The 14768-nt window shown below is 42.7% G+C and overlaps 1 protein-coding gene across 1 annotated transcript in view; it reads left to right on the top strand.

The window, feature by feature from the left end:
• The window catches only part of osbp2b (oxysterol binding protein 2b), a 96235-nt gene that overhangs the window by 32533 nt on the left and 48934 nt on the right, over positions 1-14768 (top strand).

Raw genomic sequence — 14768 nt, 5'->3', positions numbered from 1 at the left:
TTGTAAATTTACTCAACATAGTATTCTCTAAATTCTAACACCATAATCTGTTGCATTGTATTGTGTTGCATTTTATTCTATTCTACTATTTTGCTTATAGAGAAATCAAATAAAAAATTTAAATACACATTATGAAAGATTGGAAAAATTATGTAGGTATTGTGCCAAAACTTATACATTCATTTCTGTATTGTACTGTATATTCACCTGTCTGTCTGATTCCACTGCACAATTGTGGGACGACATTCTCTCCAAGGTTCCTCTGATCCTCCTCTCCTGGCTGTCTCCCTGTATAGACAATTCCATCTATTTCATAAGGTACCCTTGCATCGCACATCCAAAAGATTTTTATCCCATATTTCGCAGGCTTGCTGGGCATGTATTGCAGGAACTTGCACCTGCCTCGGAATGGCACAAGCTGCTCATCTATGGTGACACAGTCACTGGGGTTGAACCGTCTTCTGCAGTTGTCCAGGAAACAGTCCCATATGTACCTAAATGCCACCATGTGGTCTGTTTCCAGTCGCAGAACTCTGGTCCTCTTGTCGTCAAACCATATGAAATGGTGGATATCCTCATATCTCCTGAGCCCCATGGTGACCTTGTAAATTGGATTTTGCAGTGGATCAACAAATGGCTCCCGCAAGGCCACATCCCAGCTCTTCTCCCCGCCTGCAAGGAGGGTCAAACCAATAAAGGCCATGAATTCTTCTTTTTCAATGCTCCTCCACTCTTTTCCTTTTGCTGTGGCCGTTCTTCATCCCTCTAAGTTGGTGCATTTTAGAACCTCCTCAATGATGTTGTCACTCATGAACATATCCCAGGCATCTTTCAGTGAAACAGCTGTTGATCCAGGTGTAGGTCCTGGGCAGCACCTCTGAATGTTAGGGCTTCTTGTTCTGCCATGAGTGGGGGGATTCTCATTCCAGCAAGATCCGTTTTTACTCAATCTATTGGACTGGGTCTGAGTTTACTCTTCAGAGGACTCATCAGATAAGTCTTCTATGTCATCAGAGGAGTTTTCTTCATGTAGGAGAGCTTGATTCCCAGACACACCCACAACTCCAGCTTCATGTAGGAGAGCTTGATTCCCAGACACACCCACAACTCCAACAAACAAATTTCACAGTTCCTCACAACTCCAACAAACAAATTTCACAGTTCCTCGCCAAATGCTATAGTAAATGCATGTGGGTCATTTCTGACCCATGTGTGTAAACTTGATGTAGAAATACAAAAGCTGTGCTTGTTCATAAAGTAAGAAAGGAAAAATAAAAATGATGATGTGCGCTAAGCAAAAACAAGATATATACTGAATACTTGGAATAGTAAATCATAAAATACATTTATTTCAAAGATATATCATAGAAACACTCAGCCATACATGAAATAACATAGAAAATGGATATGGGTCATTTTTGACCCATGTTGTGCATTAGAAGGGTAGTGATACAAAAAGGGTTTTTATTCAAAAAGTAAGAAAGGAAAAATAAAATAAGGATGTATGATGATCAAAAACAAGTTAATTGAGGAATACCTGGAATACTGAATGATGAAATTCATTTATTGTAAAGATATAGAACATAAATGCACAAAAAGTGACCCATGTTGTGCATCAACGGGTTAAATTTATTTTTTCTGCTTTTTTCATCATTGGACTGAAATTAAGAGTGCATCTGTCTTGCCGGTCCTTCGTTACAAGAATGCCTAAATAATTAACCTTTCCCTTGACAGGTATATCATCAATACACAGAAGCCCACAGCACACAGTAGTGGAGGAAAAGTGTTAAGGTGCCCAAGGTGACTTTGATTCACTGAATGGTGTATGTTGCTGGCATAGCAAAATGATCACCTCCCTCTCCTTGGAAAAGTAGAGAGCAGAGCAAGCTACACAGCAGCCCAGGGCTATCTACAGTAGCAACAATGTCCTGTCGCTGTGTATTGACCTCGGCCTCAATTGAACTGAAAGTGGTCTGAAAACGAATCCACCAAGACCAGGGACATTCTGAGCAAGGTTAGCAGAGGATAAATTTATAGTAGGTGCAAACTGGGGTATTTTGTTAAACATGTGTTATTTGCAACACATTGAGATAACATGGCAGTAAATGGTAAATGGACTACATTTATAGAGTTTTTCTAGTCTACCAACCACTCAAAGTGCTTTACAGTGTATGCCTCACGTTCACCCATTCACACACACATTCATACACTGATGGCAGAGACTGCCATGCAAGGTCCCAACCTGCTCATCAGGAACAGTTAAGGGTTCAGTGTCTTGCTCAAGGACACTTCGACACACTCTCCACAGGAGCCGGGGCTCGAACCAGTGACCTTCTGATTACTAGACGACCCGCTCTACCACCTGAGCCGTGCCACTCATTTGTATTCAGTTTCCCCCTTGTGACCGACACACAAGCTTATTAAGATGTGAATTTTGAAGGCTTATAGCATTTATTCAAAACTATCTTTTCCTCAACACTTTCCTGAAATGGTTAACTTATGCTGTCAAGCTAAGAAAGCGAAAGCAGGGGGATACATTCATTCTTATGAGGGACAAGCAATGCATTCTGGTCTTGTGTGGATGACTGCTGTCTACCGAGCCCTATGTCCTCTCTGCTTCACTCACTACCTCCCTCCCACCCCTCCCTCCTCTCCAATCTGCACCACATTCAGGGAAGCATGTGGAGGAGAATTGTAAATGTGCTGAGCTGTGTGAGTCTGAGTGTTCTGTGTATGTGTGCGTGCATGCGTGTGCATGCGTGTGCGTGTGTGCGTGTGTGTGTGTGTGTGTGTGTGTGTGTGTGTGTGTGTGCGCGTGTGTGCGCGCGCGTTTTGCCGGAAGGAAGGGGAAGCAAAGCAAGAGAGGGAGAACGTCATTACAAGAGCGAGAATCTGCCTTGCTCCATTTGCCATTCTGTGTGTGTCAGGTGCGTGTGTGTGTGTGTGTGCGCACGCTGCATTGCTGAATAAGGGAACTCACTACCTTCACTACCCCTCCCTCAATGGGATTATGTAGCGGCCTAGGGCTGTGTGGCGTGGAAGTCGAATCAGGCCTGCAGAGAGGGGGGATGAAGGGCCAGGGATGCTGGGAGCCAGGGACGGTCTGCTCCCTCTGCAACACGGGCTGCTTGAGTAAACTCAACCAGGGTCAGTACAGCCATGGCTACAACTGCGGCACAGGAGCAGGGAGACTTCACACTTCTTGCCCTCTGCCCTGCAAGCAAACCTCCTCATCATGCCATCTCCATACTCTGAGAGGTAGCCATCTCATGTCTGTCCATCTCTTCTCTTGAATATCCATCATCTGATGCTATAGCTGCTCCAGTCTCTGGAGTCTCTTTTTACTCTCGCTCATACTGCTTAAATAGTGGTCTGTCCCCGTTTCTCATTCCATGCAACGTCCTTCTTTCCTTCTCTTCTTTCCCTTGTGCCGCCCTCACTCGGACTCATTTCCTCTGTGTTTGTGCCTGCCTGCGCCACCTCGCATTTGCATATGGATGACCTGGAGGCTGCTAGCCTATTTATTTTATAGTTGCTGTTTGTGCTCCCTGTGTGTGTACTGTATTGGGGCAGAATTGGGTCCGATTCTGAAAATGGTAGAATGCACTGTCCTGTACACCCCAGGTACCTAGTACCTGTCAATGCAGTGCTGCTGTGAGAAGGCAGGTTTACTACTCGTTCATGTGACATAGTATGAAGGTCTATAATAAGGGAAGTGTTTAAGTCTACAAAGAGAGAGATTTTGGCACTATCTACTCAGCCCTAGAAATGCTGTTGAAGTAAAACAAATGTTGCCCTTTGTTTTACTTCCAGTACGAGTGTATTCTGTGGCAGTTTAAGGTCTGCTAATAAAATTCTGTATATTATGTGATTTATATAACCTATAAATAAACTTATTGTTACTAGTCAATGAACACCTGAAAGAGAAGTGTTGTTAGATCTTCACCTTATTTTGTTCTATTCATCCTTCTTTCTGTCTCTATCCCTCTGTATCCCCTCAGTTTTCCCTCTTTCATGCTGAGCATAACAGCTGTGTTGTCATGCCCAAGGCCTTCACTATGCTCACTCTGCCCATTTGTTTGCTGATATAGTTTTAGTGGATAGGCTAGAGGCCAGGTCCTATGACTGTAAGACTCTGAATAGCAGCGTTGTATGCACACTTTTCAGAATATGACGTTTTGGTATTTTTTTTTTAATGTCTATTAGCCAGGACAAGTTACAATGTTACATTTAGCAGATGCTTTTATCCAAAGCGACATGCATCTGAGAGTTAATACAACACAAGCGAGGATCTAGTCAGGAGACAACAATGCAAGTAAGTGCCAAAAAACTAGGTTCAAATCCGATAGGACATAGAGTGTCAACAGGTAGTGCACAAAGGCAATGCATAGTGTGCACAGAATCTTTTTTTTCAAATTTTTATTAATACCATCAAGTGTGAAAGTGTTTGTGAAAGAGCTGGGTCTTTTGCTTCTTCTTAAAGATGGAAAAGGAGGGGGTGCCCCTGTGGTTCACCTTGTAGAGCGCGTACCAAATAAGTCTGAGTCCTTACCGCAGCGGCCTGGGTTCGATTCTGGCCCAGGCTCTTTGCTGCATGTCATCCCCCCTCTCTTTCCCCTGCCTTTTCTGTCTCTCTCCACTCTCACTGTTAAAAAAAGCAGAGTGGGTGTCCGAGTAGCATGGTGGTATATTCCATTGCCACCAGCATGGGGATCTCCAGTTCGAATCCCCATCTTACCAGCGGTTTGGTTGGGCATCCCTACAGATACAATTGGCTGTGTCTGGGAAGCCGGATGTGGGTATGTGTCTTGTTTGCTGCACTAACACTGTGGTCGCTTGGGGTGACTGTTCGGGGGGAGGGGGAACTGGGGGGAATAGCATGATCCTCCCACATGCTACGTCCTCCTGGCGAAACGCCTCACTGTCAGGTGAAAAGAAGCGGCTGGCAGCGCCCAGGTAGCGTAGCGGTCTATTCCGTTGCCTACCAACACGGGGGTCGGCGGTTCGAATCCCCGTGTTACCTCCGGCTTGGTCAGGCGTCTCTACAGACACAATTGGCCGTGTCTACGGGTGGGAAACTTGATGTGAAGAGTAGGGTAATTGGCCAAGTACAACTGGGGAGAAAAAGGGAAGAAGAGAAAAAGGGCTTTAAAAAGATATATCTACAGAAGCGGCTGGCGACTCCACATGTATCGGAGGAGACATGGTAGTCTGCAGCTCTCCCCAGATCAGCAGAGGGGGTGGAGCAGTGACCGAGATGGCTCAGAAGAGTGGGGTAATTGGCTGGGTAAAATTGGGGAGAAAAATGGGGGGGAATAAATAAACAACTAAAGCAGAAAATGCCGAAAAAAACATCTTTAAAAAAAAAAGAAAAAAGAGGGGGAGGGAAGTTATACTTCTTGAAAAAGTCAACCGTCTTGACCACTTCTCAGTAGCCAGGGAGCACATGCAGTTCTTAAATATGCCAAGTGCTGAATTAGGATAATAAATTGTCTACTCATATCTCAATGTCACTCCCAAAGCCAATTTTCTGCCTTTCATTCCTTATAATTTTGATCATTTGTGAGCACATTAAAATTTAATCAATGGGAAGAAATAAATTAACAAATTTTACTTGAGATTTGATAATCATGACTTCACAGATAAATTGATTGCATTAAAGAACAGCACTAGAGTGCCCCCAGCTTTGACTGCTGATATCAAAAGTGTGGAAAAACACTTCAAAGTCACCAAGTCTACCAAAAGCCCTGGATCTGATAATATCTGTAGCCAGGTTCTTAAAACCTGTGCTGAACAGTTGTGTGGAATATTTCACACTATTTTCACACTATCCCTTCAGCAACAGAGGGTCCCTAAATTATGGAAACACTAGAAGAACCCCGCTACAATGTAGCGGTTTGGTTATCCACCCGTCTAAATCTCCCTCCTCTTCATCCTGCCAGCTAACCGCCTTCCCCCTGCCCCTAAACCCCCCCCCACTCCAACTCCCTCCCCCCAAATGCTCAGAATCATCTGAAATGCCGAGAAAAGTGGTTTTTAGCCATTTTTAGAAAAATGCATATTTTGCATATGTATGCATAATTATGCATAATTTTAATTTTCTGGGATTTTTCCCATACTCTCTGGAACAATACCTACCACCTCCAAAAAAATTAGGATCATAAGTGCATTTTTGCAAAAATGCATTTACTTTGCATAATGCCAAAACATTTCTAAGTCCCAGAATTTTTTTTTATATACAGTGCTGCTTGAAAGTATGTGAACCCCTTGAGCAGTTTAGATTTTTCTGTTGTTTTACCATGATTTTCTTATTCTATCATCACCAGTTTTTATGTATGAAATGTCAGATATATGTTTATCAGTTGCATGTACTTGTTTAGTGGGACTTGTTTAAGTAGCCCAAAAACTACATGAAACATGGAATTAGTGTATGTGCAAAAGTAAGTGAACCCCCAGCTGCATTGGTTAAGTCAAGCAGGTAACAGACTCGAGTGAAACACATTTGGGTGCTTAATTAATCATTTAAGCAGACCAATGAAATGAGACATCCTTGGGAAAGGGTTTGGCCTGCACTAATTAAAAGAGAGAGGAAACCAACCAAACCACTGTGGTCCCATACAAATCAACAATGCCGAGAGCAAAGGAGATATCCGAGGACATGAAGAAGAGGGTAGTGATAGCCCATCAGTCTGGGGAGGGATATAAGACCATCTCCAAAAGATTCCAGCTCCATCCATCCACTGTAAGACAAATAATTTACAAATGGAGGGCCTTCAACATGACAGCAACTCTGCCTAGAAGTGGACGCCCATCAAAACTATCACCCAGAAGCACCAGAAAAATAATGAATCAGGTAAAGGCCAACCCACACATCACCTCTAGAGAGTTGCAGACCTCTCTGGTAGCATCTGGGACAAATGTGCATGCGTCTACAATCAGACGAAAATTGAATAGCCATGACATTCATGGGAGCGTTGCTAGAAGGAAGCCTCTGCTCTCAAAACAGAACAAAGCTGCCCGTTTCAACTTTTCCAGAGAGCACTTGGATAAACCAAAGACCTTCTGGAAGTCCATTCTCTGAACAGACGAGTCCAAAATAGAATTATTTGGTCACAATCAAAACCAACATGTTTGGAGAAAAGCCAACACTGCATATGAAGAAAAGAACCTCCTCCCAACAGTGAAGCATGGTGGTGGAAATGTGAAGGTCTGGGGCTGCTTTTCTGCTTCTGGACCTGGACGACTCCATATTATCAAAGGAACCATGAATTCACCGGCATATCAACAAATTCTTGACCAGAATCTCCTGCCATCAGTCAGGGAGTTGAAGCTGGGACGAAAATGGATTATGCAACAAGACAATGACCCAAAGCATTCCAGCAAAACTACAAAGGAATGGCTTCAGAGAAAGAGGATTCGTACTGTGGATAGGCCCAGTCAAAGTCCGGACCTTAATCCAATTGAAATGTTGTGGCGAGACCTGAAGAAGTTGGTACATACCAGATGTCCCTCCAACCTCTCTCAACTGGCTGAGTTCTGCAAGGAGGAGTGGGCAAAAAGCCCCATAAGCAGATGCGAGAGACTGGTTAGTGGTTACAGAAGACGTTTGGTTGAAGTAATGGCTGCGAAAGCAGGAGCCACAAACTACTAATACAAGGGTTCATATACTTTTGCACATGTTAAATTTTCAGTTTTTGTGAAATAAACTACCTTTGTTGAATTAGATAATGAAAATATATCTCTTTTTGTGTGTGTGTCCATTAATTGGAAGGTATGCTTTACAAATTGGGATTTGGATGTATGTGTAATAAGCTTATTTTAATATTTTTTACAAAAACAGTGACCATGTCTGGAGGGTTCACAAACTTTCAAGCAGCACTGTAGGTGAAAAAATTAAAAAATGCTCAGAATCATCTGAAATGCCGAGAAAAGTGGGTTTTAGCCATTTTTAGAAAAATGCATATTTTGCATATTTATGCATAATTATGCATACTTTTAATTGTCTGGGATTTTTCCCTTACTCTCTGAGACAATACCTACCACCTCCAAAAAGAATTAGGATCATAAATTCTTTAGTTTTCGGTCCCGTTATCGACACTAACTAACACCACACACACACACATTCCGAAAATATATGAGTAGACTAGAAGAACCCCGCTACAATGTAGCGGTTTGGTTATCCACCCGTCTAAATCTCCCTTCTCTTCATCCTGCCAGCTAACCGCCTTCCCCCTGCCCCTAAACCCACCCCACTCCAACTCCCTCCCCCCAAATGCTCAGAATCATCTGAAATGCCGAGAAAAGTGGTTTTTAGCCATTTTTAGAAAATGCATATTTTGCATAATTATGCATAATTATTTTAATTTTCTGCTATTTTTCTGGTCCTCTCTGGAACAATACCTACCACCTCCAAAAAAAATTAGGATCATAAGTGCATTTTTGCAAAAATGCATATATTTTGCATAATGTCAAAACATTTGTCCCAGAAAATTGTTTTTATATAGGTGAAAAAATCAAAGATGCTCAGAATCATCTGAAATGCCGAGAAAAGTGGTTTTTAGCCATTTTTAGAAAAATGCATATTTTGCATACACTACCGTTCAAAAGTTTGGGATCACATTGAAATGTCCATATTTTTGAAGGAAAAGCACTGTACTTTTCAATGAAGATAACTTTAAACTAGTCTTAACTTTAAAGAAATACACTCTATACATTGCTAATGTGGTAAATGACTATTCTAGCTGCAAATGTCTGGTTTTTGGTGCAATATCTACATAGGTGTATAGAGGCCCATTTCAAGCAACTATCACTCCAGTGTTCTAATGGTACAATGTGTTTGCTCATTGGCTCAGAAGGCTAATTGATGATTAGAAAACCCTTGTGCAATCATGTTCACACATCTGAAAACAGTTTAGCTCGTTACAGAAGCTACAAAACTGACCTTCCTTTGAGCAGATTGAGTTTCTGGAGCATCACATTTGTGGGGTCAATTAAACGCTCAAAATGGCCAGAAAAAGAGAACTTTCATCTGAAACTCGACAGTCTATTCTTGTTCTTAGAAATGAAGGCTATTCCATGCGAGAAATTGCTAAGAAATTGAAGATTTCCTACACCGGTGTGTACTACTCCCTTCAGAGGACAGCACAAACAGGCTCTAACCAGAGTAGAAAAAGAAGTGGGAGGCCGCGTTGCACAACTGAGCAAGAAGATAAGTACATTAGAGTCTCTAGTTTGAGAAACAGACACCTCACAGGTCCCCAACTGGCATCTTCATTAAATAGTACCCGCAAAACACCAGTGTCAACATCTACAGTGAAGAGGCGGCTGCGGGATTCTGGGCTTCAGGGCAGAGTGGCAAAGAAAAAGCCATATCTGAGACTGACCAATAAAAGAAAAAGATTAAGATGGGCAAAAGAACACACATTGGACAGAGGAAGACTGGAAAAAAGTGTTGTGGACGGATGAATCCAAGTGTGAGGTGTTTGGATCACAAAGAAGAACGTTTGTGAGACGCAGAACAAATGAAAAGATGCTGGAAGAATGCCTGACGCCATCTGTTAAGCATGGTGGAGGTAATGTGATGGTCTGGGGTTGCTTTGGTGCTGGTAAGGTCGGAGATTTGTACAGGGTAAAAGGGATTCTGAATAAGGAAGGCTATCACTCCATTTTGCAACGCCATGCCATACCCAGTGGACAGCGCTTGATTGGAGCCAATTTCATCCTACAACAGGACAATGACCCTAAACACACCTCCAAATTGTGCAAGAACTATTTAGAGCAGAAGCAGGCAGCTGGTATTCTATCGGTAATGGAGTGGCCAGCGCAGTCACCAGATCTGAACCCCATTGAGCTGTTGTGGGAGCAGCTTGACCGTATGGTACGCAAGAAGTGCCCATCCAACCAATCCAACTTGTGGGAGCTGCTTCTGGAAGCGTGGGGTGCAATTTCTCCAGATTACCTCAACAAATTAACAGCTAGAATGCCAAAGGTCTGCAATGCTGTAATTGCTGCAAATGGAGGATTCTTTGACGAAAGCAAAGTTTGATGTAAAAAAAATCTTATTTCAAATACAAATCATTATTTCTAACCTTGTCAATGTCTTGACTCTATTTTCTATTCATTTCACAACATATGGTGGTGAATAAGTGTGACTTTTCATGGAAAACACAAAATTGTTTGGGTGATCCCAAACTTTTGAACGGTAGTGTATGTATGCATAATTATGCATAATTTTAATTTTCTGGGCTTTTTCCCTTACTCTCTGAGACAATACCTACCACTTCCAAAAAGAATTAGGATCATAAGTGCTTTAGTTTTCGGTCCCGCTATCTACACTAACTAACACACACACACACTAACACCACACACACACATTACGAAAATATATGAGTGATTCCACAGTTGTACCAGTTGCCAAGACTAAAACCCCTGTGACATTAAATGACTATAGGCCAGTAGCGTTGACTTCTCTGATCATGAAGATATTTGAGAAGCTCATTAAAAACGAGGTTTTATTGCAGGTGGAGAGATCCCTTGATCCACTACAATTTGCATACAGGCCCGATAGGGGTGTACAAGACGCCATGATAACACTTTTAAATTTTCTGTACCACCATCTTAAGGGGACAAATGGTCATGCCAGGCTGTTGGCTATAGATTTCTCCTCAGCCTTTAACACGATCCAGCCACATCTGTTAGCAAAAAAGCTAATTCATCTCTTCAAAACTGGAGCTTAATCTAGTTGGCTGGATACTGGACTTCTTGACTGATAGGTCCCAGTGTGTGAGGGTTAATGGCTCTTTTTCCAATCAGCTGTACTCTTCAACCGGTTCTCCTCAGGGTTGTTGCCTCTCCCCCGTTATTCTACATCTTGTACACTAATGACTGTCGCAGCAACCATACCAATAGACACATATTCAAATTTGCGGATGATCCAGTGATTGTAAGTGTTCTTGAAGGGGAGGAGGAACAACATGGACCTGTTATCGATGATTTTGTATCTTGTTGTGATGAGTCCTTTTTCCGCTTAAATGTGTCTAAATCTAAAGACATTATAATCAGCTTTAGAAAGACTCCTCCTAGTCCTGTACCAACCAGCATTAAAGGTGCTGACATTGAGCTTGTGGACAGCTACAGATATCTGGGGGTTGTTCTTGAAAACAAATTGTGCTTTGAAACTCATGTTGCTTCCACGTCAAAGAAGGTCCAACAAAGACTTGTTGTCCTGAGGAAAATGTGTACATGTAATGTCTCCTCCCAGATGGTGACTCCCTTTTATACAAGTTTTATTGATACAGTTTTAGTGCACTGTATTGTTGCTTGGTTTGGTAACTTGACTCTAGCCAATAAAAAAACGGCTTGATAGACTCATCAAATGGGCTTACTGACCTTTATAATAGGAAGGTGTTCAGAAAGGCTACTTCCCTTCTGGAGTGCCAAGGTCACCCCCTTCGGCCAGAGTTTGAGCTGTTACCCTCAGGTCATTGGTTGAGGATGCCCTGTATTAGGACTAAGAGATACAAGGCTTCCTTTGTCCCCACTGCCATTCAATTGTTAAATGGTAGACAGTATTCATCTGTTGTCTGCAGATCGCTTGTTTCCTTGGTCTGAATATTTGAACTCCTTTCGTTCTCCTTGCCCATGGTTGTCAATTCTGCCTTGGTGTTTGTATGTTTTGTTTTTGTGTGAGAGTTTTTATTATACTGGCTGCAAACTAATTTCCCTGTAAGGGACAATAAAGACACTTTGTCTTCAACTTTGATGAAACCTGACCTTAGTTGTGTGATCATTTTAATAATGGCCACATCAGATTTGCCTGTTCCCACAAAAGCCCTCATTAGTACATTTCAGTAAACATGTTACTTCTGGAAAACAATTGAGAAATTCAGTTTCACTAACTGATAAGAATGAAGGAGGGCCTGGACCAGAGAGAAAACAAAAGCGAAAGAGAAAGCAGGAGTAATATCTCTTTTCTAGTGAAACTTGTAGTGTAACAACAGCTACCGAGCATCTCCTCATGGTACCTGCTTTTCACAGTGCTCTGTCCAGGTGTTCATCTCCAGCACTAGTGTCTCCAGTGGTCACATGGCTACCTTCTATGTGTTTTGTCGGCATTAGGTTTGTAAGAGCAGATTTCACTAGTTGCAAGCATTTGTTAGTAGGAGGACAAATCATATCATCAATCTGAATGGAACATACAGGGGGCTGAGCACTGAGTTGTTAATTCTTCCATTGTACTTTAAATTGTTAGGTTAAAGGTTTTTTGTAATTTCTTTGTTTTCATTTTCAACCCCCCCCTCCACCACACACACATCCATCCCATTGAGATGGAGTAGCTAATACTGAGTATGTGACTGAGTGAGTGAGTTGCTTTTCAGATTTATGAATGAGTTACTTTGCATCTAAAAAGTTAAATGCCTGTTGGCAACTATGATGAAAGTTGCCAGTTGGGAGAGTGAAGTTGCCAATGTAGGAAAAGGGTTGAATATTTTTGTCTTTGGCACTTTTTCTGTTTTCTTTGTCAGAATTGGCGCTTTAATTTACAGGAAGCAAGGTGCATGTCAACAGACCCTCCTCTTTTTCACAGTCTAAGCAGCATTGTCTGGATGAGAGAAAGGGAAGTGTGTACAAGTGTGTATGTATTGGCGTGCCTGTGTTGGTATTTCGGTATGTTCATCAGTCTTGTGTAACTGGCTTGGTATCAAAGAGTCTCCTGGGAGCTCTACCTTTCCAAAATGTGCAGACTCCTCCATTCTTTCATTTTTACATTTCAACTAATGCACGCTGAGTCACTGACCACTGCAGACTGTTCCAGAAGTTTAACAAGTGTTTCCAATATTGTGTTTATTGACTTGAAGCCTGGCACAGCAGCCTGAACATACACATTCCCCATCGCTGTCCCAGCAGGTCTAATCAAAATGACTAGGCCTCTTAATATGAAACATTAGTATTCCAAGGTTGTAGGCTAATTAATGACCTTATCCTGTAAAGTCTAGAAGGTATGCAGGAGGCAATAGCCATTTGCCTCCAGCATTCCAGGAAATGGGCTATTCATCCTCTGGGATGTGGGATAAAACTGGTACAGCTCACCAGAATCTCTTAGTCCTTGCTTTACTTGTCATAAATGCGCTTTTGCTACATTGAAATTCATTGTGGAGTGGCTCCAGCATGTACCAATATTCTTTTCTTTTGTGTGCTTCCTGAGTGTTTGATTGGATACATGGCTAGAGTTATACTGCAGAGCTTTGGGGACAGTGATGGGTTATGCTGCACAGCCCCTTTATTTGCTCATGGAGAGCTGAGCTCCATGTTACAGGGTTTAACCTGGTATCTCCTCCATTTGTCTCCTAGTAATGCATCTCAGGGGAGGCGTGAAGCCGGTTAACAATTACTGGCCAAGATTACACATCCTCTCCCTGGGATGCAGGGAACACACTCCCTCTTCATCTAGTTTATTCTCGCCACTCTTTTTGCTATACCTCTCATCTCGTTCCCATTCTTCCACTCACTCAGTCACCCCATCCCCTCTTTCTCATATCCTTGTGTCTTCTGAGCAGTATGGTAGGCTTTAACCAGTCAACTTCAGGTTTAAAATCCCCGTGCTAAAAATAATTCCGTCTCTCCACCCTCATGAGTATGAGCAATTTCTGTCCTCACCTTGTGTCTACTCGCACGCAGCGAGGCGTGGGCTTCACAGTTATTGAGGTATATGTCAAGAGTTGTCGGAAGAGCATTTGAGATTTAAGAAGTGAGATTGCAAAGACCTCTTCATGATGGTGAGGTGATTTTAAATGTTACGGCAGGGTGGGGATTCTCTCTTGGGACGTCTCTTAATAAACAAAAGCTTGTGCAAGTTCACAGTCGCCTTTCGACTTGGGATGGTAATGTGTTGCATTGCTTTTTTTCTTTACAATGATACTTTAGAGGCCCTGTGAAATGACATTTAGATCGCCACGAACATACAATTTGATGTATTTTCGAATGAAACGGAACAGTAAAGCCGGATTTTGTGAGGGGAGGGAGTTTTTTTGACTAACAGCCAATAATGACGGGGCTTTTTTAGAAGAATATGGAAATCGGTACACCGTCTGCTTATTTCAGTTTGTTGGTAGGAGATCACTCATCTTTTGTAATTCTCATTCACAATTAATTGGATAGTTTTGTTTGTGTAAGTCCATAAGTGCAGGATGACATTACAAAAAAAAAAAAAAGTGTGTGTATTTGTCCAGAATAGAAAAAATCATCCATCCATTATCCAAACCGTTTATCCTGCTGTCAGGGTCGCGGGGATGCAGGAGTCTATCGTGTCGGCCCTGTGATGGACTGGCAGCCTGTCCAGGGTGTCTCCCCTACCTGCCGCCCAATGACTACTGAGAAAAATTCTTTTTTTTTTTTAAATTGTTGTCCCACCTTTTCTCCCCAATTGTACTTGGCCAATTACCCCACTCTTCCAAGACGTCCCGGTCGTTGCTCCACCCCCTCTGACAATCCGGGGAGGGCTGCAGACTACCACATGCCTCCTCCGATACATGTGAAATCGCCAGCCACTTCTTTTCACCTGACTGTAAGGAGTTTCACCAGGGGGCCGTAGCCTGCTGGAGGATCACGCTATTTCCCCCCAGTTCCCCCTCCCCCCTGAATAGGCGCCCCGACTGACCAGAGGAGGCGTTGTGCAACGACCAGGACGCATACCCACATCCAGCTTCCTGCTCGCAGACACGGCCAATTGTGTCTATGGGGATGCCCGACAAAGCCGCAGGTAACACGGG

Source organism: Lampris incognitus, chromosome 1, assembly GCF_029633865.1.
Source record: "Lampris incognitus isolate fLamInc1 chromosome 1, fLamInc1.hap2, whole genome shotgun sequence".
NCBI lineage: Eukaryota > Metazoa > Chordata > Actinopteri > Lampriformes > Lampridae > Lampris > Lampris incognitus.
Note: the sequence above shows the minus strand (reverse complement) of the source record. Positions and strands in the feature narration are given on the sequence as shown.